Genomic DNA, 17,002 nt, shown 5'->3' with positions numbered 1-17,002 from the left:
GCAATTGGACGGCAGTCCCTAACTTAAGTAAGTGCAGGGGAAAACAAAAAACAGGACAAACAGAACACAAAGCAACTCAAACTAGCCGAAGTCAAATACCAGGAAGTCAAATTAGTACAAGGGAACAAAAAGAGCGAGTCCAACCACAAGCCGGAAATCAGTACCAGGAGATCACGACAAGCAACAGGGGATGAGCAGAAGCGAGGTCAAACGAGCAGAGCCTAGGTCAGGATTCAGGAGCACAATGCCAGGAATACAGGGGCGTATAAAGACCTTACTGCCTGTTTAAATAGGCCTGGCTGGTGAGTCACATGACGTGGCCAGCGTCACGTGACTCACAGCAGCCCAACTCAGACGAGCACCAATCATCATTATTGGTGCTCGGCTCCCCTGCTGCTTGCCTGCTGCCATGGAGACGAGGAAACAGGCTACATCCTTGCCCCTCTTCTTGCGTAGGTTGCCAGTGGTGCTGCGAAAGAAGGATGCGCCGCCTGCCCCTCGTTACAGGGCGCCTCCCTTTAGGGCCCTCTATATAATGCGACCCAGGTATAGGAATGCCGAGTGGTATAGTGAGGCCTATAATTTATTTTATTGTGTGTCACGTTGCTCCTACCTGGATATGGCTGGACCCCAGGTTTTGGCTCTGAAGCAATAAACAGGGGGAAGTAATGGAGGAATTTGAAAGAAAGATTGAGTCCAGACCTTGTATAAAGCTGAATAGCAGCTTTACTTGAATACATTTTCATCACTCCCACATTGTTGGAGTGGATCCAAAAAACTCAAGACATTAGCAGATTAGAGATCACCACTCTAACACCGTATCTTAACAGCAATTCCTATCACTATGATCTAACAATATGCTCACCTCACCCTTATTTTAATAATCTCGGCTTCTATGATCACTTCCACTTTACAACATTTGAGATCTAATTATTGTTACATTGCTTGCTTACTACGTGCCTTAGTATATATGTTTATGCTCCTATGACCCGTGGGCTGGTTGCCCTTGTTGTACACTTTTCTATTTTTCTATTTTTTGAAAATATCAAAATAACGATTTGATAAAAAAAAAAAAAAATCAAACTTTGTCTTGGTCCCAGCAGGCTTTAGCATTAAAACTGGCAGGCAAACGCATCTCTGCTACATGTGTTGCTTTCTGGCCCTGCTGTACTGACAGGCTGATTGTATTACTTTACTTTCTTCTGGATGTTGCACTTTCTTTCTTTGGTCTGTCTCTAAATTGGGCCAGGGAACTTTCCTCCTAGCTCCTGAAGTGCTAAGCTTTGGCCTCCATGGCCCCAGAGCTGAAGGTGCTCTGGTTGTCTGGTTTTGGCACGTCCAGAAGAGACGTGCCCTCCACACCTGTCCCTAGCTGGGGGTAAGCTAGACTAACTGAAACTGGTCCCTACCCTTCCTGCTGGAAGTAGGACTCGCCCACTTCTCCACAGGCGGGGGGGGGGGGGGGGGGGGTTAGAATGGAATGGAACGCTCCATTCACCCTAACTGTAGCTCTGCCATGTTTGCTACCACCTGCTGGTGAACCAGGCACATTACATGAAATAAACTGTTGCAAACATCATTGGGAATGCACATTATGGTGAACCTGAAATAGAATGCATAGGTGACATACAGGTTAGAGCAATAGAGATAGTAGCAGGGTGCAGAAGTGGTAACATCACTCTGGGGTGTTACACTTGTGTCCATGGTTTCATCCACCCTGCAATCAAACAGTGGTGGTCGCGTGCTTGCACACTATAGGAAAAGGCACCGGCCTCTCTGGTGCTTCTGCGCTGCAGAAGTGGCTGTAACCGCTTAAAATGAGAAGTGTATAATGTGATGGAAAAATGTATCTAGTTAGCAAAGGAGACAATATGGATAATAACAATACATTATTAAGTGACTTGTATTAAAGGGGTTTTCTCAGGCTTATATATTGATGACCTATCCTCTGGATAGGTCTCGAGTATGTGATTGGTGGGGGTCCGCTGTTTGAGAACACAGGGGCGCTCACAGTAGTGCCGCGGCCTTCTCTCAGCTTTTTCTAGGCCGTATGAGTTCACATTCATGGCCAAAGTGCCACTCAGCCCCATAGAAGTAACCAGGGCTGAGCAGGATACCAAGCACAGCCACTATACAATGTACGCACTCGGTTTAGTGAACAGGGAGAAAGCTGCAGCGCTCATGGGAACGCCTGTGTATTCTCAAACAGCTACAGTGGGATGCGAAAGTTTGGGCAACCTTGTTCATCGTCATGATTTTCCTGTATAAATCGTTAGTTGTTACGATAAAAAATGTCAGTTAAATATATCATATAGGAGACACACACAGTGATATTTGAGAAGTGAAATGAAGTTTATTAGATTTACAGAAAGTGTGCTATAATTGTTTAAACAAAATTAGGCAGGTGCATAGATTTGGGCACCACGAAAAAAAAATGAAATCAATATTTAGTAGATCCTCCTTTTGCAGAAATTACAGCCTCTAAACGCTTCCTGTAGGTTCCAATGAGAGTCTGGATTCTGGTTGAAGGTATTTTGGACTATTCCTCTTTACAAAACATCTTTAGTTCATTCAGGTTTGATGGCTTCCGAGCATGGACAGCTCTCTTTAAGTCACACCACAGATTTTCAATTATATTCAGGTCTGGGGACTGAGATGGCCATTCCAGAACGTTGTACTTGTTCCTCTGCATAAATGCCTTAGTAGATTTTGAGCCGTGTTTAGAGTCGTTGTCTTGTTGAAAGATCCAGCCCCGGCGCAGCTTCAGCTTTGTCACTGATTCGTGGACATTGGTTTCCAGAATCTGCTGATACTGAGTGGAATCCATGCGTCCTTCAACTTTGACAAGATTCCCAGTCCCTGCACTGGCCACACAGCCCTACAGCATGATGGAACCACCACCATATTTTACTGTAGGTAGCAGGTGTTTTTCTTGGAATGCTGTGTTCTTTTTCCTCCATGCATAACACCCCTTGTTATGGCCAAATAACTCAATTTTAGTTTCATCAGTCCACAGCACCTTATTCCAAAATGAAGCTGGCTTGTCCAAATGTGCTTTAGCCCACCTCAAGCGGCACTTTTTGTGCTGTGGGCGGAGAAAAGGCGCCCTCTGCATCACTCTCGCATACAGCATCTCCTTGTGTAAAGTGCGCCGAATGGTTGAACGATGCACAGTGACTCCATCTGCAGCAAGATGATGTTGCAGGTCTTTGGTGCTGGTCTGTGGGTTGACTCTGACTGTTCTCACCATTCGTCGCTTCTGTCTATCCGAGATTTTTCTTGGTCTGCCACTTCGAGCCTTAACTTGAACTGAGCCTGTGGTCTTCCATTTCCTCAATATGTTCCTAACTGTGGAAACAGACAGCTGAAATCTCTGAGACAGTTTTCTGTATCCTTCCCCTTAACCATGATGGTGAACAATCTTTGTCTTCAGGTCATTTGAGAGTTGTTTTGAGACCCCCATGTTGCTACTCTTCAGAGAAAAAAAGAAGAGGGAAACTTACAATTGAGCCCCTTAAATACTCTTTCTCATAATTGGATTCACCTGTGTATGTAGGTCAGGGGACACTGATCTTACCAAGCCAATTTGAGTTCCAATAATTCGTTCTAAAGGTTTTGGAATCAATAAAATGACAACAGTGCCCAAATTTATGCACCTGCCTAATTTTGTTTAAACAATTATAGCACACGTTCTGTAATCCAATACACTTAATTTCACTTCTCAAATATCACTGTGTGTGTCTCCTATATGATATATTTAACTGACATTTTTTATCGTAACAACCAACGATTTATACAGGAAAATCATAACGATTAACAAGGTTGCCCAAACTTTCCCATCCCACTGTAATTGGCGGATATTCTGAGGAAGCCACCTTGACGCCTGGTAGATGGGCCCGACACATCTTTTGATCAAAAATGTGCGCAAAGACCTTCGATATTTCCATTTGTAGTAGGTATAATACCACTTAAATTTAGAATAATTCCCATTTCTCAGCTCTATTGTTTGTATGTGAAATGTTGTGCAGCCATTTTATTATTAACCATTGTCTGAACACTGTTTGTTTAAATCATGTTAAATTATCTGGATTGACATTCTGCTGTTTGGCCACAAGATGCTGTGTTTTCCTAAACACAGCTAACAGACTGCATATTTTCCATATTCATGAGAGGTGGAGGTACAAAGCCTGTAGGAGAAAGGGAGCAGCCATCTTAGAGGAAGCTGAGACTGAGGAACTGTGTGAGCAGAGGATCCGTCGACATCCAGGTGTGGGAGCATCCCTCAGTGACCAGAGCTGCAGTTAAGTGAAGCTGAGTGTGTCCAAGACCCCGATCCTGTCCAGAGGAATGAGGATTGCTTCCAGGAACACTGATGATAGCTGAGGAGCAAAGCAACATACACTGCGGTACTGCATGCTTGTCGGAGAGGCATTTGTTCGGTTCACAGTCACCAGCAGATGCAGAGCAGAACCGTGTCGGTAAGACTGATCGCGCACGCACCTCACAGTGTTGGCGCCTAGAACCCTAGAGACCGAGACCAATCCTGTAGTTTGTTAGATAGGATTTCTGTTTGTGTCAGGATGCAAGTGTTACTGGCTGTTCATTGTAAGGACTCCACAATTTACAGTGACATTTCATACTGGAGAGCTGATAAACCTCCCCACAAACTCAAGCCAGGCTGGCGTTTTGGCTCAGAAGGAATATGCAGGCACGTGCTACAAGACCAGTTATGGGAGGGGGAATACTGTAGAGCATTGTAAGTATGTAAGCTGTTGTGCTGCACCGCAGGCTAGCCCTTACCACACACCCAAACATTTGTTTTTGATTTTTAGGGTAATAACAGGTAAGGCCTGTTTTATTGTGTCCGCCAGTAGGTAAATTACTGCACTATCCTCCAGAATCCATCGGAGGGCGCTGCGTGGTGCAGCACAAGGGTCTCAGTCTTAATCCACGTTTTAAGAAAAATACTGTTTTTGCAAAGTAGTGCAGTTACGGAGCCACTTCTTCAACCGACCACAGCAAGAGAGCAAGACCCTAATGCAATACTCCAACGCCGTACAGGAGATGTTAAATGAAATACAGTGGCGAGATCCAGAGGCCATGGGAGCCTTCCGGGAAGTAGACCGGCTACTATGAGACCAGTTCATAGTGGGGATCTCCAACAAATTCTTACAGGACAGATTGCAAGAGATGACCCGGACGACGGCCGACATTCTACATCGTCTACCTAGCCATCGTGGAGAGAGCACATGCCTGTGGTGGCGAGAGTAGTGAGTAGCACCCATGCTACAGGGGACCGGTTGGGGTCTGAAGACTCAGAGTCCTTAAAGGATGTGGTCCATGCCCTGCAGACAGAATTGAGAGAACTTCGGCTGGAAGTGTCCCAGATGAAGACAGGATCCCCCCGGTCTCTGGAAATGACCCCAGCACCCCACACCACTCCACCCAGGATAACTGAGGTCCAGGGACTCGTCAAAAGAAACTCCCTCTGCTGGGCTCGTCGACAGTACGGCCATATGGCCAGAGAGTGCCCAGATCAGATAAAGTCTGGGCCGACGTTAAACTTATGACCGTCACAGTCGCTGGGCGTCCTACAGCGGTACACCAGAAGCTAAGTCCTATTTGTGAGGAACACGATCTGTATGCCAGCAGCCCCATTATGGAAGCCAAGTTGGAAGGCCGGAAGGTACGCTGCCTAGTTGATGCAGGGTCAGAGTGCACCATTATGCCTCTGGAGTTCTTCGAAAGACACTTTGGCCATATGATGGGGCTGGAAGATGGGAGCATCATTAGGCCTGACGTCTGCCAATAACAGAGAGATGGACGTCTGAGGGATAGTCTGGATGTGGGTCTGACTGTTTGAGGAAGACGTCGGCAAGAAGGTGGTCGTGCTGGTGGACCATTTGGAGAGGAATGGACGTGACGCTAGGTATGAATGTGCAGATATAACTAGACCATCAACTCTATGCCAAAGAAGGGCCGAAGTATTGGCAATGGGCCACCACACACCGGCCAACCCAAAAAGTTCTACAGCAGATGGTGAGGAGCTGTAGTCTGCAAAAGAGCAACATGTCTGGGCGGCCCATTGGGCACGTGAAGGTGCCGCAGAGGACCCCAGTGAAGATCCCGCCTTGACAAAAATAAATATTGATGCTGCTGGTAGGGGCCGGAGAACAACTGAATTGACTTGAGGTTCTGATCAAGCCCGCTTACCAGGAGAAAACGCAGACTTGCCCACTGGTAGCTTGGGCCCTCGCTATTGTGAAGGATGGACGTGTGCCTGTACGCTGCCTCAATGTTGAAGACTGCGAGTTAACCGTTCCTGGGAATACCTTGCTGGCCAAAGTTTATATGTCCGAATGGGACATCCCTCGACGAAGGGGCTTCATGCTACAGCCAGATAGGAGATCAACCTGGACCTATGCTGTAGAGGTCCATCAAAGGGAAACCGAGACCTCGACAGCTGAGTGGAACAGGCGAGTGATCATGGCCCGGATGGGGGTGGACTGCAAGACCCTAACTCCAGGACAACAGAAGTTGTGGGAAGACGCTCTTTGGGAATTTCAGGAGGTTTTCTCGAGACATGATGAGGACTTGGGGTGTGCTTTCGCCATCGAGCACGAAATCCCTACCGGCAATGCTGCTCTGATCAGGGTACGTTACCGGCAAATCCCGCCCAAAAGGTACCAGGAGGTGAAGCACATGGTGGCCAGCATGTTGGAAAACTAGGTGATCCAGGAGAGTCAAAGTCCTTAGGCTGCTCCAGTAGTCTTGGTGCGGAATAAAGATGTGAGTCTCCGGTTCCGCATGGATTATCGGAAGCTGAATGCCCAGACTGTCCGGGATGTCTACCCCCTTCCGTGGATTGAGGAGTCATTGTCCGCCCTGAGTCATGCAAAGTTCTTCTCGACTCTTGACCTGGCCAGTGGGTATTCACAGGTACCGGTGGCCAAGAAGGACAAAGCAAAGACGCCTTCATCCTACCTATGGGACTCCATGAGTTCAACCAGATGCCATTCGGCCTGTCCAATGCCCCGGGAACATTGCAGTGGTTGATGGAGCACTGTCTGGGGGACCACAACCTCGAGTCGGTATTGATATACCTGGACGACATAATAGTGTTTGGGGCCTCCTTTGTGGATCACCTCCAGAAGCTGCGACAGGTCCTAGGATGGCTGCAAGACCATGGGCTCAAGATCGAGCCCAAGAAGTGCCAAGTGTTTCAACAGCAGATAGAGTATTTGGGACATTTGGTCACCCAGGAGGGGGTAAAGCCAGCCCCCAGCAAGGTGGAGGCCGTCCAGAAGTGGCCCCAGCTGCGTACACTACGAGAGGTGTGGACATTCGTGGGACTGGCCGGCTACTACAGGAAATTTATACCCAAATTTGGTCATTTGGTGGGCTTGTTAAACAAGTTATAAAGGGGCACTGCGGGCTGTGGGGGGCATGAAGAATTGTCTCATCGAGTGGGGACCCTGGAAACAAGAGGCCTTTGAAGACGTGAAGAAGATGCTGACCAGTGCCCTGATTCTGGCTTGTGCGCAGTTTGACACCCCATTCCTACTGTACACTGCGGGAAGTCTACATGGTCTGGGGACCGTGTAATCCCAAGTCCAGGATGGACGTGAGCGAGTCATTGCCTATGGCAGACGGTCTCTGTGGGAGTCAGAGCGCAAACCTGACAATTATAGCTTCATTAAATTGGAACTACTGGCACTGGTGTGGGCCATGACCGGAAAGGTGCGCGGAGTACCTGACAGGTGCAGAGGTGACCGTGATGACGGACAACAACCCGTTAGGACATCTGGAGAATGCCAAGCTCAGTACGCTTGAACATAGCCTTTCTAAGTACCAATACTGCATCAAGTTCCGTTCAGGGAGTGAGAACGGCAACACTGATGCACTCTTCCAAGTACCTGTAGGGTTGTCGACTCAGAGTGCCGATGAGGAGCTAGAGGACACTGAAACTCCTGAATAGTGTTGATCGTGAATATTCTAATCACGAATTTTGATCGCGAATAGTGGCACTTTGAGAATTTGCGAATATCTAGAATATAGTGCTATGTCTTCGTAATCGTGAATATTCTAGATTTTTTTTTTCATGAGTACCGAAGATCTTTCACTGCTTCTTGCTTGTGTGCCAATGAGAAGGCTGCAATATCTTTGACTTAGGAGTAGTGTTGATCGCAAATTTTTATCATGAATTTTCCAATTGCCTATTTTTGCAATCAAGAAAATAATAAATGGAGATCAAAAATCCTAGAATTTACGGCGAATATGGGATATATGGGATATATTGCGAATATGAATATTGCTTATGCTGCTCATCACTGCTCCTGACCTTGGTCAATTGCCCATGTTCCAGGACGTGGCACATTCAAGTGGAGTGGCGTCCGGAATGCTAATGGTGCTGGGAAAGACGTTGGCTGTTTGGAAGAGGGTCCAGAATGGCTGCCCGGACCTGTGAAAAGTGAAAGAATAGGTCTGGGTCAACATCTGGCCTCGGCCAGAAGAGTGGGCCCGTCTAACTCCAGAGGGCCAGAAGTTGTTGAAACAGTAGGACAAGCTGACTGTTACCCAGGGCCTCCTGTGTCGGACCATATACTTGCAATCATAGCTGCAGTGCAGGCAACAGATTGCCATCCTTATGTTTAAAGAGACAGGGGGCACACCAAATAATTCAGGGAGTGCAAAGGGTGGTACAGCTGCATATGACATATAACCTGACCCAAGAGAGAGTCAAAAGAGCCACCCCATAAATGCACATCCGACAATGAAAGAATATTACAAATATATATAAAGTTTATTAGACACAACAACAGACACGCATTAAAAAATTGTATACAATATGGAACAAAGTGCGGTATGCAATAAAATATATATAACCGACACATACAGGTCCACTGGGTTACCACAAATAGATGTATGCATTATCAACCAGCATATAAAAAAAATCCAATAAATCACATGAAGCAAATGTAAGAAGGTAAGACCACTAGAAATGAGGATAAAGACAGACCAACATTAGGTCAAATATCAAGAGCCAAACCTACATAGCCAGCTGGTGCAGTGGACCTGGAAACATGAGAAGATTGCCATCCTTATGTCATTGGGACCGGAGGCCGCCCGGGAAGTCCATGAGAGGGGTGCCCATTTCGGAAGTGACAAAACGCTCAAGTGGCTCCAACGGCTGGTATACTGTCTCAAAAGATTCGGGGCCCAGGCCCCAATGAATATGGCCCAGTTCTCTAAGTCTCCCCCCCTCCCCCCAAACAGCGCATTTTGCTGTACTTGTTAAACAGCAGCACATACCTGTCACATCCAGGGCCTCCAGGTGACGTCTCCTCTGATGTAGATCTTCTCTGTCATCATCTTCTCCATTAGGTTCGTATAACTTCTCTCAGCCACGCCTCTTCTCTGCAGAGTGTAACACACAGACATCTTAGCTTCCCCACATCATCCCCCATCTTGAGTTCACACAGTGTTATTCTGCTAATCACTGTGCTCCCCAATACCCACAGTTACTATCCTGAAGAAATATGAGTGCCCCCATAGATATAGTGCCCCTTTATAGTCCCACCAATAGTTATTCCCTTCTAGAATGCACCCATTAGTAATTCTGCCCCCTACAGGACCCCCAAAAGTGATAATGCTCCCCAAGAGTTCCCCCATTAGTAGAAGAGCCCTTAGTATTAATACCCTCACAGAGCCCCCAGTAGAAATAAGGCCCCCTATCTTTTCCCCAGTGGTAATAAAGCTCTCTACAGACCCCTCAGTACTAATAAGTAGGGATGAGCGAACTCGAACTGTATAGTTTGGGTTCGTACCGAATTTTGGGGTGTCCGTGACACGGACCCGAACCCGGACATTTTCGTAAAAGTCCGGGTTCGGGTTCGGTGTTCGTCGCTTTCTTGGCGCTTTTGTGACGCTTTCTTGGCGCTTTTTGAAAGGCTGCAAAGCAGCCAATCAACAAGCGTCATACTACTTGCCCCAAGAGGCCATCACAGCCATGCCTACTATTGGCATGGCTGTGATTGGCCAGAGCACCATGTGACCCAGCCTCTATTTAAGCTGGAGTCACATAGCGCCGCCCGTCACTCTGCTCTGATTAGCGTAGGGAGAGGTTGCGGCTGCGACAGTAGGGCGAGATTAGGCAGATTAACTCCTCCAAAGGACTTGATTAACTGATCGATCTGCAGCTGTGGATCATTGAGCTGCTGATCCTCAATTGCTCACTGTTTTTAGGCTGCCCAGACCGTTTGTCAGTCACATTTTTCTGGGGTGATCGGCGGCCATTTTGTGTCTTGTGGTGCGCCAGCACAAGCTGCGACCAAGTGCATTTAACCCTCAATGGTGTGGTTGTTTTTTGGCTAAAGCCTACATCAGGGTGAAGCTGTCACACCAAGTGCATTTAACCAGCAATAGTCTGTTCATTTTTTGGCCATATACAAAATCAGGGGCAAGCTGCGCCTGTCACCAAGTGCATTTAACCCTCAATGGTGTGGTTGTTTTTTGGCTAAAGCCTACATCAGGGTGAAGCTGTCACACCAAGTGCATTTAACCAGCAATAGTCTGTTCATTTTTTGGCCATATACAAAATCAGGGGCAAGCTGCGCCTGTCACCAAGTGCATTTAACCCTCAATGGTGTGGTTGTTTTTTGGCTAAAGCCTACATCAGGGTGAAGCTGTCACACCAAGTGCATTTAACCAGCAATAGTCTGTTCATTTTTTGGCCATATACAAAATCAGGGGCAAGCTGCGCCTGTCACCAAGTGCATTTAACCCTCAATGGTGTGGTTGTTTTTTGGCTAAAGCCTACATCAGGGTGAAGCTGTCACACCAAGTGCATTTAACCAGCAATAGTCTGTTCATTTTTTGGCCATATACAAAATCAGGGGCAAGCTGCGCCTGTCACCAAGTGCATTTAACCCTCAATGGTGTGGTTGTTTTCTGGCTAAAGCCTACATCAGGGTGAAGCTGTCACACCAAGTGCATTTAACCAGCAATAGTCTGTTTATTTTTTGGCCATATACTACATCAGGGGCAAGCTGCGCCCGTCACCAAGTGCATTTAACCCTCAGTAGTGTGGTTGGTCAAGCTGTGACACCAAGTGCATTTAACCAGCAATAGTCTGTTCATTTTTTGGCCATATACTACATCAGGGGCAAGCTGCGCCCGTCACCAAGTGCATTTAACCAGCAATAGTGTGGTTATTTTTTGGCCATATCCCAGTCTAATTCTGTCACTAAATCCATACCGGTCACCCAGCGCCTAAATACTAGGCCTCAAATTTATATCCCGCTAAATCTCTCGTTACCGCTGTCCTGTTGTAGCTGGGAAAGTTATTTAGTGTCCGTCAAAGCACATTTTTTGTTCTGGGTTGAAGTACAATTCCCAATTTAGCAATTTCATAATTTAGTGGTTTCTGCTATATCAGAGCTATTTGAAATCTATCCCTAAAAGGGTATATAATATTCAAGGTGCACATTGGGTCATTCAGAATAACTTCACACACACCCGCTACTGTGTATTTTCAAGTCTAATTCTGTCACTAAACCCATACCTGTCACCCAGCGCCTAAATACTAGGCCTCAAATTTATATCCTGCTAAATCTCTCGTTACCGCTGTCCTGTTGTAGCTGGGAAAGTTATTTAGTGTCCGTCAAAGCACATTTTTTGTTCTGGGTTGAAGTACAATTCCCAATTTAGCAATTTCATAATTTAGTGGTTTCTGCTATATCAGAGCTATTTGAAATCTATCCCTAAAAGGGTATATAATATTCAAGGTGCACATTGGGTCATTCAGAATAACTTCACACACACCCGCTACTGTGTATTTTCAAGTCTAATTCTGTCACTAAACCCATACCTGTCACCCAGCGCCTAAATACTAGGCCTCAAATTTATATCCTGCTAAATCTCTCGTTACCGCTGTCCTGTTGTAGCTGGGAAAGTTATTTAGTGTCCGTCAAAGCACATTTTTTCTTCTGGGTTGAAATACAATTCCCAATTTAGCAATTTCATAATTTAGTGGTTTCTGCTATATCAGAGCTATTTGAAATCTATCCCTAAAAGGGTAGATCATATTGAAGGTGCACATAGGGTCATTCAGAATAACTTCACACACACCCGCTACTGTGTATTTCCAAGTCTAATTCTGTCACTAAACCCATACCTGTCACCCAGCGCCTAAATACTAGGCCTCAAATTTATATCCCGCTAAATCTCTCGTTACCGCTGTCCTGTTGTAGCTGGGAAAGTTATTTAGTGTCCGTCAAAGCACATTTTTTGTTCTGGGTTGAAGTACAATTCCCAATTTAGCAATTTCATAATTTAGTGGTTTCTGCTATATCAGAGCTATTTGAAATCTATCCCTAAAAGGGTATATAATATTCAAGGTGCACATTGGGTCATTCAGAATAACTTCACACACACCCGCTACTGTGTATTTCCAAGTCTAATTCTGTCACTAAACCCATACCTGTCACCCAGCGCCTAAATACTAGGCCTCAAATTTATATCCTGCTAAATCTCTCGTTACCGCTGTACTGTTGTTGCTTGGAAAGATATTTAGTGTCCGTCAAAGCACATTTTTTGTTCTGGGTTGAAGTACAATTCCCAATTTAGCAATTTCATAATTTAGTGGTTTCTGCTATATCAGAGCTATTTGAAATCTATCCCTAAAAGGGTATATAATATTCAAGGTGCACATTGGGTCATTCAGAATAACTTCACACACACCCGCTACTGTGTATTTTCAAGTCTAATTCTGTCACTAAACCCATACCTGTCACCCAGCGCCTAAATACTAGGCCTCAAATTTATATCCTGCTAAATCTCTCGTTACCGCTGTCCTGTTGTAGCTGGGAAAGTTATTTAGTGTCCGTCAAAGCACATTTTTTCTTCTGGGTTGAAATACAATTCCCAATTTAGCAATTTCATAATTTAGTGGTTTCTGCTATATCAGAGCTATTTGAAATCTATCCCTAAAAGGGTAGATCATATTGAAGGTGCACATAGGGTCATTCAGAATAACTTCACACACACCCGCTACTGTGTATTTCCAAGTCTAATTCTGTCACTAAACCCATACCTGTCACCCAGCGCCTAAATACTAGGCCTCAAATTTATATCCCGCTAAATCTCTCGTTACCGCTGTCCTGTTGTAGCTGGGAAAGTTATTTAGTGTCCGTCAAAGCACATTTTTTGTTCTGGGTTGAAGTACAATTCCCAATTTAGCAATTTCATAATTTAGTGGTTTCTGCTATATCAGAGCTATTTGAAATCTATCCCTAAAAGGGTATATAATATTCAAGGTGCACATTGGGTCATTCAGAATAACTTCACACACACCCGCTACTGTGTATTTCCAAGTCTAATTCTGTCACTAAACCCATACCTGTCACCCAGCGCCTAAATACTAGGCCTCAAATTTATATCCTGCTAAATCTCTCGTTACCGCTGTACTGTTGTTGCTTGGAAAGATATTTAGTGTCCGTCAAAGCACATTTTTTGTTCTGGGTTGAAGTACAATTCCCAATTTAGCAATTTCATAATTTAGTGGTTTCTGCTATATCAGAGCTATTTGAAATCTATCCCTAAAAGGGTATATAATATTCAAGGTGCACATTGGGTCATTCAGAATAACTTCACACACACCCGCTACTGTGTATTTTCAAGTCTAATTCTGTCACTAAACCCATACCTGTCACCCAGCGCCTAAATACTAGGCCTCAAATTTATATCCTGCTAAATCTCTCGTTACCGCTGTACTGTTGTTGCTGGGCAAGATATTTAGTGTCCGTCAAAGCACATTTTTTGTTCTGGGTTGAAATACAATTCCCAATTTAGCAATTTCATAATTTAGTGGTTTCTGCTATATCAGAGCTATTTGAAATCTATCCCTAAAAGGGTATATAATATTCAAGGTGCACATTGGGTCATTCAGAATAACTTCACACACACCCGCTACTGTGCATTTCCAAGTCTAATTCTGTCACTAAACCCATACCTGTCACCCAGCGCCTAAATACTAGGCCTCAAATTTATATCCAGCTAAATCTGTCCTTAGTGCTGTAGCTGGGCGAGTTATTTAGTGTCCGTTCAAGCACATTTCTTGTTCTGGGTTGAAATACAATTCCCAATTTAGCAATTTCATAATTTAGTGGTTTCTGCTATATCAGAGCTATTTGAAATCTATCCCTAAAAGGGTATATAATATTCAAGGTGCACATTGGGTCATTCAGAATAACTTCACACACACCCGCTACTGTGTATTTCCAAGTCTAATTCTGTCACTAAACCCATACCTGTCACCCAGCGCCTAAATACTAGGCCTCAAATTTATATCCTGCTAAATCTCTCGTTAACGCTGTCCTGTTGTGGCTGGGAAAGTTATTTAGTGTCCGTCAAAGCACATTTTTTGTTCTGGGTTGAAATACAATTCCCAATTTAGCAATTTCATAATTTAGTGGTTTCTGCTATATCAGAGCTATTTGAAATCTATCCCTAAAAGGGTATATAATATTCAAGGTGCACATTGGGTCATTCAGAATAACTTCACACACACCCGCTACTGTGTATTTCTAAGTCTAATTCTGTCACTAAACCCATACCTGTCACCCAGCGCCTAAATACTAGGCCTCAAATTTATATCCTGCTAAATCTCTCGTTAACGCTGTCCTGTTGTGGCTGGGAAAGTTATTTAGTGTCCGTCAAAGCACATTTTTTGTTCTGGGTTGAAATACAATTCCCAATTTAGCAATTTCATAATTTAGTGGTTTCTGCTATATCAGAGCTATTTGAAATCTATCCCTAAAAGGGTATATAATATTCAAGGTGCACATTGGGTCATTCAGAATAACTTCACACACACACGCTTCTGTGCATTTCCAAGTCTAATTCTGTCACTAAATCCATACCGGTCACCCAGCGCCTAAATACTAGGCCTCAAATTTATATCCCGCTGAATTTGAATACAATACATTGGGCCAAATAATATATTTGTTGTTGTGGTGAACCATAACAATGAGAAAAACATCTAGTAAGGGACGCGGACGTGGACATGGTCGTGGTGGTGTTAGTGGACCCTCTGGTGCTGGGAGAGGACGTGGCCGTTCTGCCACATCCACACGTCCTAGTGTACCAACTACCTCAGGTCCCAGTAGCCGCCAGAATTTACAGCGATATATGGTGGGGCCCAATGCCGTTCTAAGGATGGTAAGGCCTGAGCAGGTACAGGCATTAGTCAATTGGGTGGCCGACAGTGGATCCAGCACGTTCACATTATCTCCCACCCAGTCTTCTGCAGAAAGCGCACAGATGGCGCCTGAAAACCAACCCCATCAGTCTGTCACATCACCCCCATGCATACCAGGGAAACTGTCTCAGCCTCAAGTTATGCAGCAGTCTCTTATGCTGTTTGAAGACTCCGCTGGCAGGGTTTCCCAAGGGCATCCACCTAGCCCTTCCCCAGCGGTGAAAGACATAGAATGCACTGACGCACAACCACTTATGTTTCCTGATGATGAGGACATGGGAATACCACCTCAGCATGTCTCTGATGATGACGAAACACAGGTGCCAACTGCTGCGTCTTTCTGCAGTGTGCAGACTGAACAGGAGGTCAGGGATCAAGACTGGGTGGAAGACGATGCAGGGGACGATGAGGTCCTAGACCCCACATGGAATGAAGGTCGTGCCACTGACTTTCACAGTTCGGAGGAAGAGGCAGTGGTGAGACCGAGCCAACAGCGTAGCAAAAGAGGGAGCAGTGGGCAAAAGCAGAACACCCGCCGCCAAGAGACTCCGCCTGCTACTGACCGCCGCCATCTGGGACCGAGCACCCCAAAGGCAGCTTCAAGGAGTTCCCTGGCATGGCACTTCTTCAAACAATGTGCTGACGACAAGACCCGAGTGGTGTGCACGCTGTGCCATCAGAGCCTGAAGCGAGGCATTAACGTTCTGAACCTGAGCACAACCTGCATGACCAGGCACCTGCATGCAAAGCATGAACTGCAGTGGAGTAAACACCTTAAAACCAAGGAAGTCACTCAGGCTCCCCCTGCTACCTCTTCTGCTGCTGCCGCCTCGGCCTATTCTGCTGCTGCCGCCTCGGCCTCTTCCTCCGCCTCTGGAGGAACGTTGGCACCTGCCGCCCAGCAAACAGGGGATGTACCACCAACACCACCACCACCACCTCCGTCACCAAGCGTCTCAACCATGTCACACGCCAGCGTTCAGCTCTCCATCTCACAAACATTTGATAGAAAGCGTAAATTCCCACCTAGCCACCCTCGATCCCTGGCCCTGAATGCCAGCATTTCTAAACTACTGGCCTATGAAATGCTGTCATTTAGGCTGGTGGACACAGACAGCTTCAAACAGCTCATGTCGCTTGCTGTCCCACAGTATGTTGTTCCCAGCCGGCACTACTTCTCCAAGAGAGCCGTGCCTTCCCTGCACAACCAAGTATCCGATAAAATCAAGTGTGCACTGCGCAACGCCATCTGTGGCAAGGTCCACCTAACCACAGATACGTGGACCAGTAAGCACGGCCAGGGACGCTATATCTCCCTAACTGCACACTGGGTAAATGTAGTAGCAGCTGGGCCCCAGGCGGAGAGCTGTTTGGCGCACGTCCTTCCGCCGCCAAGGATCGCAGGGCAACATTCTTTGCCTCCTGTTGCCACCTCCTCCTTCTCGGCTTCCTCCTCCTCTTCTTCCACCTGCTCATCCAGTCAGCCACACACCTTCACCACCAACTTCAGCACAGCCCGGGGTAAACGTCAGCAGGCCATTCTGAAACTCATATGTTTGGGGGACAGGCCCCACACCGCACAGGAGTTGTGGCGGGGTATAGAACAACAGACCGACGAGTGGTTGCTGCCGGTGAGCCTCAAGCCCGGCCTGGTGGTGTGTGATAATGGGCGAAATCTCGTTGCAGCTCTGGGACTAGCCAATTTGACGCACATCCCTTGCTTGGCGCATGTGCTGAATTTGG

At 46.1% G+C, this 17,002-nt stretch overlaps 1 protein-coding gene across 1 annotated transcript in view; it reads left to right on the top strand.

Annotated features, from left to right (window-relative positions):
* LOC122924140 (cytochrome P450 2F2-like) overlaps positions 1 to 17,002 on the top strand; it is a 54,893-nt gene that overhangs the window by 19,901 nt on the left and 17,990 nt on the right. The gene's annotated exons all lie outside the window — the stretch shown is intronic.

This window comes from Bufo gargarizans, unplaced genomic scaffold (genome assembly GCF_014858855.1).
Source record: "Bufo gargarizans isolate SCDJY-AF-19 unplaced genomic scaffold, ASM1485885v1 original_scaffold_845_pilon, whole genome shotgun sequence".
In the NCBI taxonomy this organism is placed as follows: Eukaryota; Metazoa; Chordata; class Amphibia; order Anura; family Bufonidae; genus Bufo; species Bufo gargarizans.
This window is presented reverse-complemented; position numbering and strand designations above follow the sequence as displayed.